Below are 13249 nucleotides of genomic sequence, written 5' to 3' on the forward strand. Positions count from 1 at the left end.
GTAAAGCGGCCCTAACACAGCAGTGAAAAGCAGCTAAACCCCATTATAAAAATCAACTACTTTTAAAAACCCGTGAAACAAAGACAGTGAAAGAGAGACAAATTCTTACAAAATTCGTTCAGGGGCTGTGATGCCACCTGGATTGACCATATCTAGACCCACTGCTGATTGAGACATATGGGTGAACACTCTTGGGGCTGAGAGGTTTGGTGAGGTTGGGTGAGCAAAAGCAGACCCTTTTAAGTAATACTGCATGGTACCCATCCCATGGGTCCCAAATCTCCAGGTTCAAGGGCATCTTCCTACATCGAAAACATGCATGAGACACCCAGAAGATGGTACACCGTGTGATCGGGAAAGGTTTCTAAAACGCACCTCATTTCTCATCTCCTTGTGCTCGGGTTCGCCATTCCAGCCGTTTTACTAGCAATCTCCCTCCTTGGAGAATCAGCACCTTTAACCTCCTGTTCCGTCCAGGTTGCCATTTGTCCTGAGGATGAACGGGAAGAGGGCGAAACAATGAGAGACTAGCTCTAGGTGTTGGGACAGGCACAGGTCACTCTATTTTCCCATCAGGAAGAAGAATTACCCACAGGCTCAGCCTGACGACCGGAACCAGAATAGGGCCTGAAGCAATCCTGCGCTTTTGCGGCCAGCTCCCAAAAAAGCGAGTTGAAAAATGGAGCTCAGGGGCACTGCAATTCAAAAACCTGCAGAGTTATAAATGATAACTCTCGTCCACAAATATATTGAGGGAAGGCAACGAAGAGGATTTGAAAGCAAGGAAGAATTGAAGGAAACTGATTTCAGGAGGTAGATTCGAATCGCCTTTAGAGCACAGGAAAAGCGGCAAAACCTCGACAATGATGCCCTTGGCCAAAAAGGGCGTATGCGTTTTCTCCTGAATATATTCAGGAAAAAACACATAGGCCCTTTTTGGCCAACCAAGCAACCTGCAAAGGCAAATCAGCGCTACAAAGAAGTCTCGCTTCCCATCGGTCAAAAGGACCATGCTGAGTAAAGTGTCTAAACCAGAAATGCAGGGCAGGCCATGGAGAAACTGGAGCCTTGCTACGCTGATGGGCGGGATGTAAATTGCCAACAGGCACTCTGGAGAAGTGTACGGTGTGTCCTGAAACACCTAAAAAACTCAGCTTAGAGAGCATAGGGCACTTCCACTCATGGGCGTATAAATTGGGAAAACTAAAAATCAGCAAGACACAGGCACCCCAAAGTTTAGGGCTGCTCTTCTGACAAGAACCTCCACTGAGTTACACCTTAAATATCCCAGGAAAGAGAAAAATGGTTAAAGACGTTGTGGTCCTTATGTACAATGGAATATCACTCAGCCATGAAATCAACGTCATAAGGCTAGTAGCAACATGATGAGTGGATTTAGGTACGACGATTCTAAGTGAAATAAGTCAAACAGAAAAAGACACTTATCATAAGATATCACTTATAGAGGGAATGTAAAAACCGCTACACTTGAACTGAATTACAAATCAGAACAGCGTCACACGTTTAGAAAACACACTATGGCTGCTTAACGGGAAAGGTGAGCTGGGGTGATGCGTAAAACAAGGGTTTCAATTTAGCTCAGATACCGTTCCATAAACCCAATATGTAATAGACAAGACCTACTCCTTGCTCAGTGAACTGGACTCAACACCCCCTATTCAACGCCCAAGAATATATCTGACTAGTAAGAATCTTAAAACCTATGTGTTGATATCCCTCTGTAAGTGAGTCAAGTGGGTGTAAAGCGGCCTAAACACAGCAGTGAAAAGCAGCTAAACCCCATTATAAAAATCAACTACTTTTAAAAACCCGTGAAACAAAGACAGTGAAAGAGAGAGAAATTCTTACAAAATTCGTTCAGGGGCTGTGATGCCACCTGGATTGACCATATCTAGACCCACTGCTGATTGAGACATATGGGTGAACACTCTTGGGGCTGAGAGGTTTCGTGAGGTTGGGTGAGCAAAAGCAGACCCTTTTAAGTAATACTGCGTGGTACCCATCCCATGGGTCCCAAATCTCCAGGTTCAAGGGCATCTTCCTACATCGAAAACATGCATGAGACACCCAGAAGATGGTACACCGTGTGATCGGGAAAGGTTTCTAAAACGCACCTCATTTCTCATCTCCTTGTGCTCGGGTTCGCCATTCCAGCCGTTTTACTAGCAATCTCCCTCCTTGGAGAATCAGCACCTTTAACCTCCTGTTCCGTCCAGGTTGCCATTTGTCCTGAGGATGAACGGGAAGAGGGCGAAACAATGAGAGACTAGCTCTAGGTGTTGGGACAGGCACAGGTCACTCTATTTTCCCATCAGGAAGAAGAATTAACCACAGGCTCAGCCTGCCCCCCCGGAACCAGAATAGGGCCTGAAGCAATCCTGCGCTTTTGCGGCCTGCTCCCAAAAATGCGAGTTGAAAAACGTAGCCCAGGGGCACTGCAATTCACAAACCTGCAGAGTTATCAATGATAACTCTCGTCCACAAATATATTGAGGGAAGGCAACGAAAAGGATTTGAAAGCAAGGCAGAATTGAAGGAAACTGATTTCAGGAGGTAGAATCGAATCGCCTTTAAAGCACAGGAAAAGCGGCAAAACCTCGACAATGATGCCCTTGGCCAAAAAGGGCGTATGCGTTTTTTCCTGAATATATTCAGGAAAAAACGCATACGCCCTTTTTGGCCAACCAAGCAACCTGGAAAGGCAAATCAGCGCTACAAAGAAGTCTTGCTTCCCATCGGTCAAAAGGGCCGTGCTGTATAAACTGTCAAAACCAGGAATGCAGGACAGGCCATGAAGAAACGGGAGCCTTCCTACGCTGATGGGCGGGATGTCAATTGCCAACAGCCACTCTGGAGAAGTGTACGGTGTGTCCTGAAACACCTAAAAAACTCAGCTTAGAGAGCATAGGGCACTTCCACTCATGGGCGTATAAATTGGGAAAACTAAAAATCAGCAAGACACAGGCACCCCAAAGTTTAGGGCTGCTCTGCTGACAAGAACCTCCACTGAGTTACACCTTAAATATCCCAGGAAAGAGAAAAATGGATAAAGACGTTGTGGTCCTTATGTACAATGGAATATCACTCAGCCATGAAATCTACGTCATAAGGCTAGTAGCAGCTTGATGAGTGGATTTAGGTACGACGATTCTAAGTGAAATAAGTCAAACAGAAAAAGACACTTATCATAAGATATCACTTATAAAGGGAATGTAAAAACCGCTACACTTGAACTGAATTACAAAACAGAACAGAGTCACACGTTTAGAAAACACACTATGGCTGCTTAACGGGAAAGGTGAGGTGGGGTGATGCGTAAAAGAAGGGTTTCAAATTAGCTCAGATATCGTTCCATAAACCCAATATGTAATAGACAAGACCTACTCCTTGCTCAGTGAACTGGACTCAACACCCCCTATTCAACGCCCAAGAATATATCTGACTAGTAATAATCTTAAAACCTATGTGTTGATATCCCTCTGTAAGTGAGTCAAGTGGGTGTAAAGCGGCCCTAACACAGCAGTGAAAAGCAGCTAAACCCCATTATAAAAATCAACTACTTTTAAAAACCCGTGAAACAAAGACAGTGAAAGAGAGACAAATTCTTACAAAATTCGTTCAGGGGCTGTGATGCCACCTGGATTGACCATATCTAGACCCACTGCTGATTGAGACATATGGGTGAACACTCTTGGGGCTGAGAGGTTTGGTGAGGTTGGGTGAGCAAAAGCAGACCCTTTTAAGTAATACTGCGTGGTACCCATCCCATGGGTCCCAAATCTCCAGGTTCAAGGGCATCTTCCTACATCGAAAACATGCATGAGACACCCAGAAGATGGTACACCGTGTGATCGGGAAAGGTTTCTAAAACGCACCTCATTTCTCATCTCCTTGTGCTCGGGTTCGCCATTCCAGCCGTTTTACTAGCAATCTCCCTCCTTGGAGAATCAGCACCTTTAACCTCCTGTTCCGTCCAGGTTGCCATTTGTCCTGAGGATGAACGGGAAGAGGGCGAAACAATGAGAGACTAGCTCTAGGTGTTGGGACAGGCACAGGTCACTCTATTTTCCCATCAGGAAGAAGAATTACCCACAGGCTCAGCCTGACGACCGGAACCAGAATAGGGCCTGAAGCAATCCTGCGCTTTTGCGGCCAGCTCCCAAAAAAGCGAGTTGAAAAATGGAGCTCAGGGGCACTGCAATTCAAAAACCTGCAGAGTTATAAATGATAACTCTCGTCCACAAATATATTGAGGGAAGGCAACGAAGAGGATTTGAAAGCAAGGAAGAATTGAAGGAAACTGATTTCAGGAGGTAGATTCGAATCGCCTTTAGAGCACAGGAAAAGCGGCAAAACCTCGACAATGATGCCCTTGGCCAAAAAGGGCGTATGCGTTTTCTCCTGAATATATTCAGGAAAAAACGCATACGCCCTTTTTGGCCAACCAAGCAACCTGCAAAGGCAAATCAGCGCTACAAAGAAGTCTCGCTTCCCATCGGTCAAAAGGACCATGCTGAGTAAAGTGTCTAAACCAGAAATGCAGGGCAGGCCATGGAGAAACTGGAGCCTTGCTACGCTGATGGGCGGGATGTAAATTGCCAACAGGCACTCTGGAGAAGTGTACGGTGTGTCCTGAAACACCTAAAAAACTCAGCTTAGAGAGCATAGGGCACTTCCACTCATGGGCGTATAAATTGGGAAAACTAAAAATCAGCAAGACACAGGCACCCCAAAGTTTAGGGCTGCTCTTCTGACAAGAACCTCCACTGAGTTACACCTTAAATATCCCAGGAAAGAGAAAAATGGTTAAAGACGTTGTGGTCCTTATGTACAATGGAATATCACTCAGCCATGAAATCAACGTCATAAGGCTAGTAGCAACATGATGAGTGGATTTAGGTACGACGATTCTAAGTGAAATAAGTCAAACAGAAAAAGACACTTATCATAAGATATCACTTATAGAGGGAATGTAAAAACCGCTACACTTGAACTGAATTACAAATCAGAACAGCGTCACACGTTTAGAAAACACACTATGGCTGCTTAACGGGAAAGGTGAGCTGGGGTGATGCGTAAAACAAGGGTTTCAATTTAGCTCAGATACCGTTCCATAAACCCAATATGTAATAGACAAGACCTACTCCTTGCTCAGTGAACTGGACTCAACACCCCCTATTCAACGCCCAAGAATATATCTGACTAGTAAGAATCTTAAAACCTATGTGTTGATATCCCTCTGTAAGTGAGTCAAGTGGGTGTAAAGCGGCCTAAACACAGCAGTGAAAAGCAGCTAAACCCCATTATAAAAATCAACTACTTTTAAAAACCCGTGAAACAAAGACAGTGAAAGAGAGAGAAATTCTTACAAAATTCGTTCAGGGGCTGTGATGCCACCTGGATTGACCATATCTAGACCCACTGCAGATTGAGACATATGGGTGAACACTCTTGGGGCTGAGAGGTTTCGTGAGGTTGGGTGAGCAAAAGCAGACCCTTTTAAGTAATACTGCGTGGTACCCATCCCATGGGTCCCAAATCTCCAGGTTCAAGGGCATCTTCCTACATCGAAAACATGCATGAGACACCCAGAAGATGGTACACCGTGTGATCGGGAAAGGTTTCTAAAACGCACCTCATTTCTCATCTCCTTGTGCTCGGGTTCGCCATTCCAGCCGTTTTACTAGCAATCTCCCTCCTTGGAGAATCAGCACCTTTAACCTCCTGTTCCGTCCAGGTTGCCATTTGTCCTGAGGATGAACGGGAAGAGGGCGAAACAATGAGAGACTAGCTCTAGGTGTTGGGACAGGCACAGGTCACTCTATTTTCCCATCAGGAAGAAGAATTAACCACAGGCTCAGCCTGCCGCCCGGAACCAGAATAGGGCCTGAAGCAATCCTGCACTTTTGTGGCCAGCTCCCAAAAAAGCGAGTTGAAATATGGAGCTCAGGGGCACTGCAATTCACAAACCTGCCGAGTTATAAATGATAACTCTCGTCCACAAATATATTGAGGGAAGGCAACGAAGAGGATTTGAAAGCAAGGAAGAATTGAAGGAAACTGATTTTAGGAGGTAGATTCGAATCGCCTTTAAAGCACAGGAAAAGCGGCAAAACCTCGACAATGATGCCCTTGGCCAAAAAGGGCGTATGCGTTTTCTCCTGAATATATTCAGGAAAAAACGCATACGCCCTTTTTGGCCAACCAAGCAACCTGGAAGGGCAAATCAGCGCTACAAAGAAGTCTCGCTTCCCATCGGTCAAAAGGACCATGCTGAGTAAAGTGTCTAAACCAGAAATGCAGGGCAGGCCATGGAGAAACTGGAGCCTTGCTACGCTGATGGGCGGGATGTAAATTGCCAACAGGCACTCTGGAGAAGTGTACGGTGTGTCCTGAAACACCTAAAAAACTCAGCTTAGAGAGCATAGGGCACTTCCACTCATGGGCGTATAAATTGGGAAAACTAAAAATCAGCAAGACACAGGCACCCCAAAGTTTAGGGCTGCTCTGCTGACAAGAACCTCCACTGAGTTACACCTTAAATATCCCAGGAAAGAGAAAAATGGATAAAGACGTTGTGGTCCTTATGTACAATGGAATATCACTCAGCCATGAAATCAACGTCATAAGGCTAGTAGCAACATGATGAGTGGATTTAGGTACGACGATTCTAAGTGAAATAAGTCAAACAGAAAAAGACACTTATCATAAGATATCACTTATAGAGGGAATGTAAAAACCGCTACACTTGAACTGAATTACAAAACAGAACAGAGTCACACGTTTAGAAAACACACTATGGCTGCTTAACGGGAAAGGTGAGGTGGGGTGATGCGTAAAACAAGGGTTTCAAATTAGCTCAGATACCGTTCCATAAACCCAATATGTAATAGACAAGACCTACTCCTTGCTCAGTGAACTGGACTCAACACCCCCTATTCAACGCCCAAGAATATATCTGACTAGTAAGAATCTTAAAACCTATGTGTTGATATCCCTCTGTAAGTGAGTCAAGTGGGTGTAAAGCGGCCTAAACACAGCAGTGAAAAGCAGCTAAACCCCATTATAAAAATCAACTACTTTTAAAAACCCGTGAAACAAAGACAGTGAAAGAGAGAGAAATTCTTACAAAATTCGTTCAGGGGCTGTGATGCCACCTGGATTGACCATATCTAGACCCACTGCTGATTGAGACATATGGGTGAACACTCTTGGGGCTGAGAGGTTTCGTGAGGTTGGGTGAGCAAAAGCAGACCCTTTTAAGTAATACTGCGTGGTACCCATCCCATGGGTCCCAAATCTCCAGGTTCAAGGGCATCTTCCTACATCGAAAACATGCATGAGACACCCAGAAGATGGTACACCGTGTGATCGGGAAAGGTTTCTAAAACGCACCTCATTTCTCATCTCCTTGTGCTCGGGTTCGCCATTCCAGCCGTTTTACTAGCAATCTCCCTCCTTGGAGAATCAGCACCTTTAACGTCCTGTTCCGTCCAGGTTGCCATTTGTCCTGAGGATGAACGGGAAGAGGGCGAAACAATGAGAGACTAGCTCTAGGTGTTGGGACAGGCACAGGTCACTCTATTTTCCCATCAGGAAGAAGAATTAACCACAGGCTCAGCCTGCCCCCCCGGAACCAGAATAGGGCCTGAAGCAATCCTGCGCTTTTGCGGCCTGCTCCCAAAAATGCGAGTTGAAAAACGTAGCCCAGGGGCACTGCAATTCACAAACCTGCAGAGTTATCAATGATAACTCTCGTCCACAAATATATTGAGGGAAGGCAACGAAAAGGATTTGAAAGCAAGGCAGAATTGCAGGAAACTGATTTCAGGAGGTAGAATCGAATCGCCTTTAAAGCACAGGAAAAGCGGCAAAACCTCGACAATGATGCCCTTGGCCAAAAAGGGCGTATGCGTTTTTTCCTGAATATATTCAGGAAAAAACGCATACGCCCTTTTTGGCCAACCAAGCAACCTGGAAAGGCAAATCAGCGCTACAAAGAAGTCTTGCTTCCCATCGGTCAAAAGGGCCGTGCTGTATAAACTGTCAAAACCAGGAATGCAGGACAGGCCATGAAGAAACGGGAGCCTTCCTACGCTGATGGGCGGGATGTCAATTGCCAACAGCCACTCTGGAGAAGTGTACGGTGTGTCCTGAAACACCTAAAAAACTCAGCTTAGAGAGCATAGGGCACTTCCACTCATGGGCGTATAAATTGGGAAAACTAAAAATCAGCAAGACACAGGCACCCCAAAGTTTAGGGCTGCTCTGCTGACAAGAACCTCCACTGAGTTACACCTTAAATATCCCAGGAAAGAGAAAAATGGATAAAGACGTTGTGGTCCTTATGTACAATGGAATATCACTCAGCCATGAAATCTACGTCATAAGGCTAGTAGCAGCTTGATGAGTGGATTTAGGTACGACGATTCTAAGTGAAATAAGTCAAACAGAAAAAGACACTTATCATAAGATATCACTTATAAAGGGAATGTAAAAACCGCTACACTTGAACTGAATTACAAAACAGAACAGAGTCACACGTTTAGAAAACACACTATGGCTGCTTAACGGGAAAGGTGAGGTGGGGTGATGCGTAAAAGAAGGGTTTCAAATTAGCTCAGATATCGTTCCATAAACCCAATATGTAATAGACAAGACCTACTCCTTGCTCAGTGAACTGGACTCAACACCCCCTATTCAACGCCCAAGAATATATCTGACTAGTAAGAATCTTAAAACCTATGTGTTGATATCCCTCTGTAAGTGAGTCAAGTGGGTGTAAAGCGGCCTAAACACAGCAGTGAAAAGCAGCTAAACCCCATTATAAAAATCAACTACTTTTAAAAACCCGTGAAACAAAGACAGTGAAAGAGAGACAAATTCTTACAAAATTCGTTCAGGGGCTGTGATGCCACCTGGATTGACCATATCTAGACCCACTGCTGATTGAGACATATGGGTGAACACTCTTGGGGCTGAGAGGTTTGGTGAGGTTGGGTGAGCAAAAGCAGACCCTTTTAAGTAATACTGCGTGGTACCCATCCCATGGGTCCCAAATCTCCAGGTTCAAGGGCATCTTCCTACATCGAAAACATGCATGAGACACCCAGAAGATGGTACACCGTGTGATCGGGAAAGGTTTCTAAAACGCACCTCATTTCTCATCTCCTTGTGCTCGGGTTCGCCATTCCAGCCGTTTTACTAGCAATCTCCCTCCTTGGAGAATCAGCACCTTTAACCTCCTGTTCCGTCCAGGTTGCCATTTGTCCTGAGGATGAACGGGAAGAGGGCGAAACAATGAGAGACTAGCTCTAGGTGTTGGGACAGGCACAGGTCACTCTATTTTCCCATCAGGAAGAAGAATTAACCACAGGCTCAGCCTGACGACCGGAACCAGAATAGGGCCTGAAGCAATCCTGCGCTTTTGCGGCCAGCTCCCAAAAAAGCGAGTTGAAAAATGGAGCTCAGGGGCACTGCAATTCAAAAACCTGCAGAGTTATAAATGATAACTCTCGTCCACAAATATATTGAGGGAAGGCAACGAAGAGGATTTGAAAGCAAGGAAGAATTGAAGGAAACTGATTTCAGGAGGTAGATTCGAATCGCCTTTAGAGCACAGGAAAAGCGGCAAAACCTCGACAATGATGCCCTTGGCCAAAAAGGGCGTATGCGTTTTCTCCTGAATATATTCAGGAAAAAACGCATACGCCCTTTTTGGCCAACCAAGCAACCTGCAAAGGCAAATCAGCGCTACAAAGAAGTCTCGCTTCCCATCGGTCAAAAGGACCATGCTGAGTAAAGTGTCTAAACCAGAAATGCAGGGCAGGCCATGGAGAAACTGGAGCCTTGCTACGCTGATGGGCGGGATGTAAATTGCCAACAGGCACTCTGGAGAAGTGTACGGTGTGTCCTGAAACACCTAAAAAACTCAGCTTAGAGAGCATAGGGCACTTCCACTCATGGGCGTATAAATTGGGAAAACTAAAAATCAGCAAGACACAGGCACCCCAAAGTTTAGGGCTGCTCTTCTGACAAGAACCTCCACTGAGTTACACCTTAAATATCCCAGGAAAGAGAAAAATGGTTAAAGACGTTGTGGTCCTTATGTACAATGGAATATCACTCAGCCATGAAATCAACGTCATAAGGCTAGTAGCAACATGATGAGTGGATTTAGGTACGACGATTCTAAGTGAAATAAGTCAAACAGAAAAAGACACTTATCATAAGATATCACTTATAGAGGGAATGTAAAAACCGCTACACTTGAACTGAATTACAAATCAGAACAGCGTCACACGTTTAGAAAACACACTATGGCTGCTTAACGGGAAAGGTGAGCTGGGGTGATGCGTAAAACAAGGGTTTCAATTTAGCTCAGATACCGTTCCATAAACCCAATATGTAATAGACAAGACCTACTCCTTGCTCAGTGAACTGGACTCAACACCCCCTATTCAACGCCCAAGAATATATCTGACTAGTAAGAATCTTAAAACCTATGTGTTGATATCCCTCTGTAAGTGAGTCAAGTGGGTGTAAAGCGGCCTAAACACAGCAGTGAAAAGCAGCTAAACCCCATTATAAAAATCAACTACTTTTAAAAACCCGTGAAACAAAGACAGTGAAAGAGAGAGAAATTCTTACAAAATTCGTTCAGGGGCTGTGATGCCACCTGGATTGACCATATCTAGACCCACTGCTGATTGAGACATATGGGTGAACACTCTTGGGGCTGAGAGGTTTCGTGAGGTTGGGTGAGCAAAAGCAGACCCTTTTAAGTAATACTGCGTGGTACCCATCCCATGGGTCCCAAATCTCCAGGTTCAAGGGCATCTTCCTACATCGAAAACATGCATGAGACACCCAGAAGATGGTACACCGTGTGATCGGGAAAGGTTTCTAAAACGCACCTCATTTCTCATCTCCTTGTGCTCGGGTTCGCCATTCCAGCCGTTTTACTAGCAATCTCCCTCCTTGGAGAATCAGCACCTTTAACCTCCTGTTCCGTCCAGGTTGCCATTTGTCCTGAGGATGAACGGGAAGAGGGCGAAACAATGAGAGACTAGCTCTAGGTGTTGGGACAGGCACAGGTGACTCTATTTTCCCATCAGGAAGAAGAATTAACCACAGGCTCAGCCTGCCGCCCGGAACCAGAATAGGGCCTGAAGCAATCCTGCACTTTTGTGGCCAGCTCCCAAAAAAGCGAGTTGAAATATGGAGCTCAGGGGCACTGCAATTCACAAACCTGCCGAGTTATAAATGATAACTCTCGTCCACAAATATATTGAGGGAAGGCAACGAAGAGGATTTGAAAGCAAGGAAGAATTGAAGGAAACTGATTTTAGGAGGTAGATTCGAATCGCCTTTAAAGCACAGGAAAAGCGGCAAAACCTCGACAATGATGCCCTTGGCCAAAAAGGGCGTATGCGTTTTCTCCTGAATATATTCAGGAAAAAACGCATACGCCCTTTTTGGCCAACCAAGCAACCTGCAAAGGCAAATCAGCGCTACAAAGAAGTCTCGCTTCCCATCGGTCAAAAGGACCATGCTGAGTAAAGTGTCTAAACCAGAAATGCAGGGCAGGCCATGGAGAAACTGGAGCCTTGCTACGCTGATGGGCGGGATGTAAATTGCCAACAGGCACTCTGGAGAAGTGTACGGTGTGTCCTGAAACACCTAAAAAACTCAGCTTAGAGAGCATAGGGCACTTCCACTCATGGGCGTATAAATTGGGAAAACTAAAAATCAGCAAGACACAGGCACCCCAAAGTTTAGGGCTGCTCTGCTGACAAGAACCTCCACTGAGTTACACCTTAAATATCCCAGGAAAGAGAAAAATGGATAAAGACGTTGTGGTCCTTATGTACAATGGAATATCACTCAGCCATGAAATCAACGTCATAAGGCTAGTAGCAACATGATGAGTGGATTTAGGTACGACGATTCTAAGTGAAATAAGTCAAACAGAAAAAGACACTTATCATAAGATATCACTTATAGAGGGAATGTAAAAACCGCTACACTTGAACTGAATTACAAATCAGAACAGCGTCACACGTTTAGAAAACACACTATGGCTGCTTAACGGGAAAGGTGAGCTGGGGTGATGCGTAAAAGAAGGGTTTCAAATTAGCTCAGATACCGTTCCATAAACCCAATATGTAATAGACAAGACCTACTCCTTGCTCAGTGAACTGGACTCAACACCCCCTATTCAACGCCCAAGAATATATCTGACTAGTAAGAATCTTAAAACCTATGTGTTGATATCCCTCTGTAAGTGAGTCAAGTGGGTGTAAAGCGGCCTAAACACAGCAGTGAAAAGCAGCTAAACCCCATTATAAAAATCAACTACTTTTAAAAACCCGTGAAACAAAGACAGTGAAAGAGAGAGAAATTCTTACAAAATTCGTTCAGGGGCTGTGATGCCACCTGGATTGACCATATCTAGACCCACTGCTGATTGAGACATATGGGTGAACACTCTTGGGGCTGAGAGGTTTCGTGAGGTTGGGTGAGCAAAAGCAGACCCTTTTAAGTAATACTGCGTGGTACCCATCCCATGGGTCCCAAATCTCCAGGTTCAAGGGCATCTTCCTACATCGAAAACATGCATGAGACACCCAGAAGATGGTACACCGTGTGATCGGGAAAGGTTTCTAAAACGCACCTCATTTCTCATCTCCTTGTGCTCGGGTTCGCCATTCCAGCCGTTTTACTAGCAATCTCCCTCCTTGGAGAATCAGCACCTTTAACCTCCTGTTCCGTCCAGGTTGCCATTTGTCCTGAGGATGAACGGGAAGAGGGCGAAACAATGAGAGACTAGCTCTAGGTGTTGGGACAGGCACAGGTCACTCTATTTTCCCATCAGGAAGAAGAATTAACCACAGGCTCAGCCTGCCCCCCCGGAACCAGAATAGGGCCTGAAGCAATCCTGCGCTTTTGCGGCCTGCTCACAAAAATGCGAGTTGAAAAACGTAGCCCAGGGGCACTGCAATTCACAAACCTGCAGAGTTATCAATGATAACTCTCGTCCACAAATATATTGAGGGAAGGCAACGAAAAGGATTTGAAAGCAAGGCAGAATTGCAGGAAACTGATTTCAGGAGGTAGAATCGAATCGCCTTTAAAGCACAGGAAAAGCGGCAAAACCTCGACAATGATGCCCTTGGCCAAAAAGGGCGTATGCGTTTTTTCCTGAATATATTCAGGAAAAAACGCA

The sequence above is a fragment of the Eschrichtius robustus genome, chromosome 1, assembly GCF_028021215.1.
Source record: "Eschrichtius robustus isolate mEscRob2 chromosome 1, mEscRob2.pri, whole genome shotgun sequence".
Classification (NCBI taxonomy): Eukaryota; Metazoa; Chordata; class Mammalia; order Artiodactyla; family Eschrichtiidae; genus Eschrichtius; species Eschrichtius robustus.